This window comes from Octodon degus, unplaced genomic scaffold (genome assembly GCF_000260255.1).
Source record: "Octodon degus isolate 3935 unplaced genomic scaffold, OctDeg1.0 scaffold00025, whole genome shotgun sequence".
Taxonomy (NCBI): Eukaryota; Metazoa; Chordata; class Mammalia; order Rodentia; family Octodontidae; genus Octodon; species Octodon degus.
The window spans coordinates 5,821,756-5,828,349 of record NW_004524601.1 but is presented as its reverse complement, the minus strand read 5'-3'; the positions used below and the strand labels follow the sequence as shown (position 1 = coordinate 5,828,349).

At 40.1% G+C, this 6,594-nt stretch overlaps 1 pseudogene; it reads left to right on the top strand.

Annotated features, from left to right (window-relative positions):
• Positions 1-4,903: 4,903 nt before the first annotated feature.
• LOC101581763 lies at positions 4,904-5,268 on the top strand (annotated as a pseudogene).
• The last annotated feature ends 1,326 nt before the right edge of the window (positions 5,269-6,594 follow it).

Genomic DNA, 6,594 nt, shown 5'->3' with positions numbered 1-6,594 from the left:
ATTCAATCTGGTCAAAGCCATTTATGAAAACCCAACAGCTAACATAATTCTAAATGGGGAAAAAATAAAATCTTTTACTCTTAGATCTGCTACAAGACAAGGATGTCCTCTATTACCACTCCTATTCAATATAGTTCTGGAATCATTAGCTACAACCATTAGACAAGAGAAAGAAATAAAAGGAATAAGAATAGGTAAAGAAGAGGTGAAATTATCTTTATTTGCGGATGACATGATACTCTACTTGGACGACCCAAAAAATGCCACCAAGAAGCTACTAGAATTAATACAGAAATTCAGTAGCACAGCGGGGTACAAAGTCAATACCCAAAAGTCAACCTCATTCCTCTACACAGATAACAGACACACTGAGAGGGAAATTATAGAAACAATACCTTTTACAATAGCATCAAGGAAAATGAAACACCTTGGAATTCATCTAATTGAAGAAGTCGAAGACCTTTTTAAGGAAAATTACAGTACCCGTAAAAAAGTGGTCATAGAGGATTTCAGAAAATGGAAAGATATCCCATGCTCCTGGATAGGAAGAACCAACTTGTGAAGATGGCCATACTCCCAAAATTTCTGTACAGATTTAATGCAGTCCCTACAAAACTACCACCAACATACATCACAGACCTAGAGAAATCATTCCTAAAATTTATTTGGAACCAAAAAAGACCTAGAATAGCAAAGGCAATCCTGGACAATAAAGACAAGACAAGGCATTACAATTCCTGATATTATACTACAAGGCTACTGTGATAAAATCAGCATGGTACTGGCAACAAAATAGACCTCAGGATCAGTGGAATAGATTAGAAGATGCTGAAGCCCGTATGAACACATTCAGCCACCTTATCTTTGACAAAGGGGCCAAACATACTCACTGCAAGTAAAATAGGCATCTTACTTAAGATAGGCATCCACCAAGATGCCCATCACCCTCTTTAACAAATGGTACTGGAAAAACTGGCTCTCTACATGCTGACTTGACCCAGGTCTATCACCATGCACTAATCTAAAATCAAAATGGATTAAAGATCTAAACATTAAAACAGAGACACTAAATCTCCTGGAAGAGAAAATAGGAGGAACTCTTGAAGACATAGGGGTAGACAAAGAGTTCATGAACAAAAACCAAATTGCACGGAAAACACTTGAAAGAATTAACAACTGAGACCTGCTCTTACTGAGAAGTTTTTTCATGTCAAAAGAAACTACCAACAAAGTGAAAAGGCAATGCACAATTTTGGAAAAAATCATTACAAATAAGTACTAAGAGCTCTCTAGAATTTATAAAGAACTAAAAAACATTAGGGCCCCAAAATTTAAAGACCCAATCCAGAAATGGGCATCTGAGATGAACACACACTTCTCAGAGGAAGAAATTAAAGAAGGGAATAAATATATGAAAAAATGCTCCACATCACTAGCCATCCGTGAAATGCAAATTAAAACAACATTGAGATATCATCTCACCCCAGAAAGAATGGCTATCATAAAGAAATCAACCAACAACAAATGTTGGAGAGGCTGTGGGGAAAAAGGAACCCTTCTCCACTGCTGGTAGGAATGTAGACTGGTACAACCCTTATGGAAATCAGTGTGGAGACTCCTTAGAAAAGTTGGACTGGAAATCCCATTTAAACCAGCTATTCCTCTACTGGGAGTTTTTCTGGAGGATCTGAAAACATCATATCATAGTGATATATGTGGGCCTATCTTTATAGCAGCACAATTTGTGATAGCCAAATCTTGGAAACAACCAAGAAGTCCATCACCTGAGGAATGGATGAAAAAGATGTGGTAATTTTATACAATGGAGTATTACTCAGCTATAATGATAAACTCGAAGCCTTTATATTGAAGTGGGTATCAATTGAAGATATACTCATAAGTGAAATAAATCGACACACATGTATAAATATTGTATAGTTTCCCTTGTATAAGAACTAAAAAGAAGATATACAAATAGAAAGTTATAATACAAGTAAAAGAAAAGCAAGAACTTGAAGACTAACTAATTAAGAGAGTGAAAGGAGAAGAGCTAGGAAACATGACAATGGCAAGCCATACAGTTATATGTAGAATATGAGCAAGGAAATGATCCTGAGAATCTTCAGATGATTTTTTAATCTAGCAGTTTATTGGAAAGATTCTCACCCTAACTATATATACTGAAACCTGTGAACTAAACAACTGCGCTGAAGATGGCAATTTGTAATATAAGGTTCATGCTTGGAGTGCTTGTCATTCTGGTCTTCTGAATACAGACCTCTTGTCATGACATGCCAGTTGCTGCTGTGCTCTCTCTCAGATAGGTGATTGTTCAAAAAGAAGGGGGTGGTGAATGAAGGCAGGAGACAGGAAAAGGAATGTTGTGGGACTGTCCTGCTTCAATGTTGTATATGGTTAGATTTCTGGACTTACGTGTAAACATAAGAAGTATATAATTCAAAAAAAATTTTTTAAAAAGTATATAATTCTTTATGCCTATTTCAAAAATATATTCTAATTTTTAAATGCTTTTTCATTGTATTCTGTAGGGACTTAATGTTCAACATATCAAAACCTCATGAAAAATACCTGTTCCATAAAATACCTGTTATGCCTAAGATGTTTGATATTCAGACAGATAGTGAAGTTAAGCTTAATAGCCTAGGTTATATGGTAATAACAATAAGCTTCCCTTCTGCAGGGTCAACAACCTAAATTTGCATGCCAAAATTAGAGAAAAAGGAGCGCTGTAAGGAAAGGCAACATTTTGGCCCTAACCTTCCAAGTTCAGTTAAGACTCAGGACATATGAGAACTTGTACTGTAACGTCATGTAACTCAGGAGTGTCCCAAATATTCTGATCAAGCAGATTATGGGGCCAAAGAGGAAAGTGATCAATGATGTAGAGTGTGCCAAAGAGAGTCACATGGACAGAAAACATTCTCTTAGGCGTTCACAGAGAGCACATTGGCCAAGCAATGGCTGTGACTCATCCATATGGCTGACACTGACAAAGGATCTACAATCTGAGATACAGGATCTCAGGATAAATCTTGAGGAGATTTCACTGACCTTATCAGACCCAAAAGCTCCAACTCTTGTTGCATAGGTCTTGCTCTATCTTGGTCTTAACCATCCAGCAGAAAAAGTATGAAAACAAAATATAAGAAGTAAAGCCATGCTGTTATGTTGATCTGTAGGGGACTCAGGTCAACAATTTCTCACATTGCTGGTCAAGCAGAAGACCCAATGCTATTATGGACTACTGGACTCTTTTAGAATATTTTGCTGAGTTAACATACCTATAATATTCAAATAACAGAACTAAACAAAAAAAGGGGATACAGATGAATATCCATTTTGTATCTGTGTATTCAAAGTGGTTAGGATAGATACATAGTTACATTCTCTTAAAGAATAGAGGGATTTGTTCTAATAGTTTTTGTAAATAGGATATCATGTCCGCATCTTGTACAGTAATTAACCATTAGGAAGAATGTATGCAATGTGTTAATTATTGAAATTGTCCTACTAATTTGGTTTGAAACTGTCTCATTGCTGTTTGTTTCTCAATAAAATTATGGGGGAAAAAAGATAGTGTGCCCAAATCCACATCATAAGTGTATTCTCCCCTTGTCACACTAGGCTCAGCCATGCCTGTGTGAGCCCATGTCATGTGATCAGACAGCTAACACAAGCTAGTGTTTGGGAAGGTCTGTGCACTCTGTCTTACCTCCTGAACTTCTCTCCCCGAAGTGCAGTGGGCTAAAATCAGAGAGGTGAATGTAGAAAGCTTGGGAACAAGACGTCACACTCAAACTGACCTGAGTCCGGCTGCTCTGCCCAACACTTCCAGCCTGGGCTGGTCCGTGGCTTCCTGGGCAAAACCGGAAAACTGCAGCTGAGTATAAGAATGGTTCAGCAACAATACTGCTTCTTCAGTTGCTTCCTGAAACAAATATTAGCAATTCCAGGAAAATAGTGAGCACAAAACTCATGGACCTCTTGATTTCTAATCTATGCTGTTTTTTGTTGTTTTTGTTGTTGTTGTTGTTGCTTTTTAAATTTTACTTACTTGATGTGTAAAGTGAAATATAGTGCTGGGGAGATAGCTTGACAGTCTAAGCACTTGCCTGGCAAGCACAAAGTCAGGAGCTCATCCCATGCACTGCATGATGTGCCACCCCAGAACTCCAGGTGTGCCAAGCCAGCCACCAAAAGCCGGCATGGGGAGGCTGAGACAGGAGGATCGCTGGAGTCCAAGTGGCATAGTGAGGCCCTGTACCAAACACAAAAATCAATCAATCAATCAATCAATCAATCAAGTTGAATGTGCAGTTCTTTCCAATTTTTGAAGTTCTCCACTCACTGTATTATACAGAGTCTTCTAAGAACTGTAAACATAACTCAGGAAAAAACATACTTGTATAAGTATTTTAAGATTAAGTGTCTTGAGGCATCAAGACATGTGTACAAGTTACCGCTGGCCTCTACCACCACCACAAGCGGTGCCCACAATGGTGGCTGTCAGAGTCGGGACATTCCTTAGTGGGGCCAACTGCTCAAATGTGTACACGGAGCTTGGCAAACTCTGTATATTCTTGTTAGAAGTAAAATTAGTAAGAGATTTGCTGTAATTTTATTATTTTTTACTTTTATTTTCTAAAACTCGGTAGAATAAGCACTTCCCTGGCAAGCACAAGGGCCTGAGTTCAATCCCCGGTTCCGCTGGAAAAAGAAAAAAGAAAAGAAAAGAAATCAGCAGCACAGTTATCCACACCATTCTGTGTATAGACATCTAGAGTTTTTTCCTTTCTTCTTTCTTTGGCGGCAGCGTCTTCTGGCAGTGCAGCTGCCGCCACCACCACCCCTCTGTCTTTCTGCGAGTTTGTCCACTGGCAGCATGAGCAGCCTGCGGGTCTACAGCACGTCGGTCGCCGGCTCCTGAGAAATCCAGTGCCAGCAGAGCAAGGTGACCCGCATCTTGGATGGGAAAGCATCCAGTACCAGCTAGTGGACATCTCCCAGGACAACGCCCTGCAGGATGAGATGTGAGCCTTGGCAGGCAACCCCAAGGCTACCCAACCCCAGATTGTCAATGGGGACCAGTACTGTGGGGACTAGGAGCTCTTCTTGGAGGCTGTGGAACAGAACACACTGCAGGAATTCCTGAAACGGGCCGGAGTTGAGCCAGCCCACAGTTCCCACAGGACTCAGGGCCACATTCTAGCTGTGCAGGACCTTGTGACCAACTCCCTTCAGTCTTAACTTTCTTACCTTGGAATCCCTCACCCTAGCCCTATAGCCTTCTCCATCTCTGTGACTCCCTTTCCTCCATTCAGAGGCAACATTCCTTATCTACTAGTCCGAGGAATTGTCTTAAAATAACAGCCCAAGGGCTAGCTTTCCTCAGCCAAGCCTTGCGGCTGCCGCCCCACCTGACGCTGGCGGGTGGGCACTTGTGTTAGATCCATTAGCCAGAGCTCTGCCAAAGGCCCGCAGCCCCTCGCCCAGCACCCTAGAGCAATTAATGCCTACTCCATTGGCAAAATAAAAATATAAATAAATAATAACAACCTATGTCACAGAAATTAGGGAAAAGATCCTAAAGTTCAGAAGGCATCAGAAGAAACCTAGAATGAGCAAATGGATCCTGAGCCAAGAAAGAAGGCCTAAGGCAGGACGGCACCTCAAGTCCCTCACACATCTGTGGTGACAGCGCGGCACAGGTAAGCAGGCCGGGGGGTGCACAGACGGCAGGAGGAGAACCACGCACCTGCCACCGTCGGGCTTTTTTCAAAGGGGAAGAAAAAGACTCTGAAAGTAGGACAGTCTCTTCAAAAAACGGTGCTGCAGAAACCAGGTATCTAGTGCAGAAAATAGAAACTACATTTCTCTCAATAAAATCCAAAGGAAACAGAAACATCAATATAAACCAGAAACTTTGAAATTGCTGGAAGATAAATAGGGAAAAACTTGAAGCCACAGGCACAAGCGAAGACTTCCTGAACACAACTCTAGCTGTGCAGGAAATAGTATCACAAATCAATAAATGGGAATATATCAAATTAAAATCCTTCTGCCCAGCAAAGTAAACAATCAGCAGAGTAAAATGACAAGCTACAGAATTGTTAAAAATTCCCAGCTACTTTTCTGATAGGATTAATATCTAGAGTATATAAGGAACCAGGAAAACTAACCCGCTAGAAGTAAAATTTGTGATAAAATTGGGCAAAATAAATAAATGGGCACGCCTCAAAATAAAAAATAAAAATGGCCAAGAAGTACATAAAAAAAATGTCCATCAATTTTAGTAATCAGTGAAATGAAAACCAATGCAATTTGGAAATCTGGCATTTTCCCAGTCAGAACAACTTTTATAAGGAACACAGAAAGCTAAGAATGCTGGTAGGAATGTGGGGAAAGTGAAACCCTTCCATGTGATTGGTAGTAACATAAACTCATCCAACCCCTGCGATAGCCAGAATGCACATTCCTCAAAATACTAAAAACGCAAATCCACTGTGAGCAGCTCTACTTATCCTGCGTGTATTTCCAGAAGAATTAGAAACCTCATGCTATACTAACATGCAT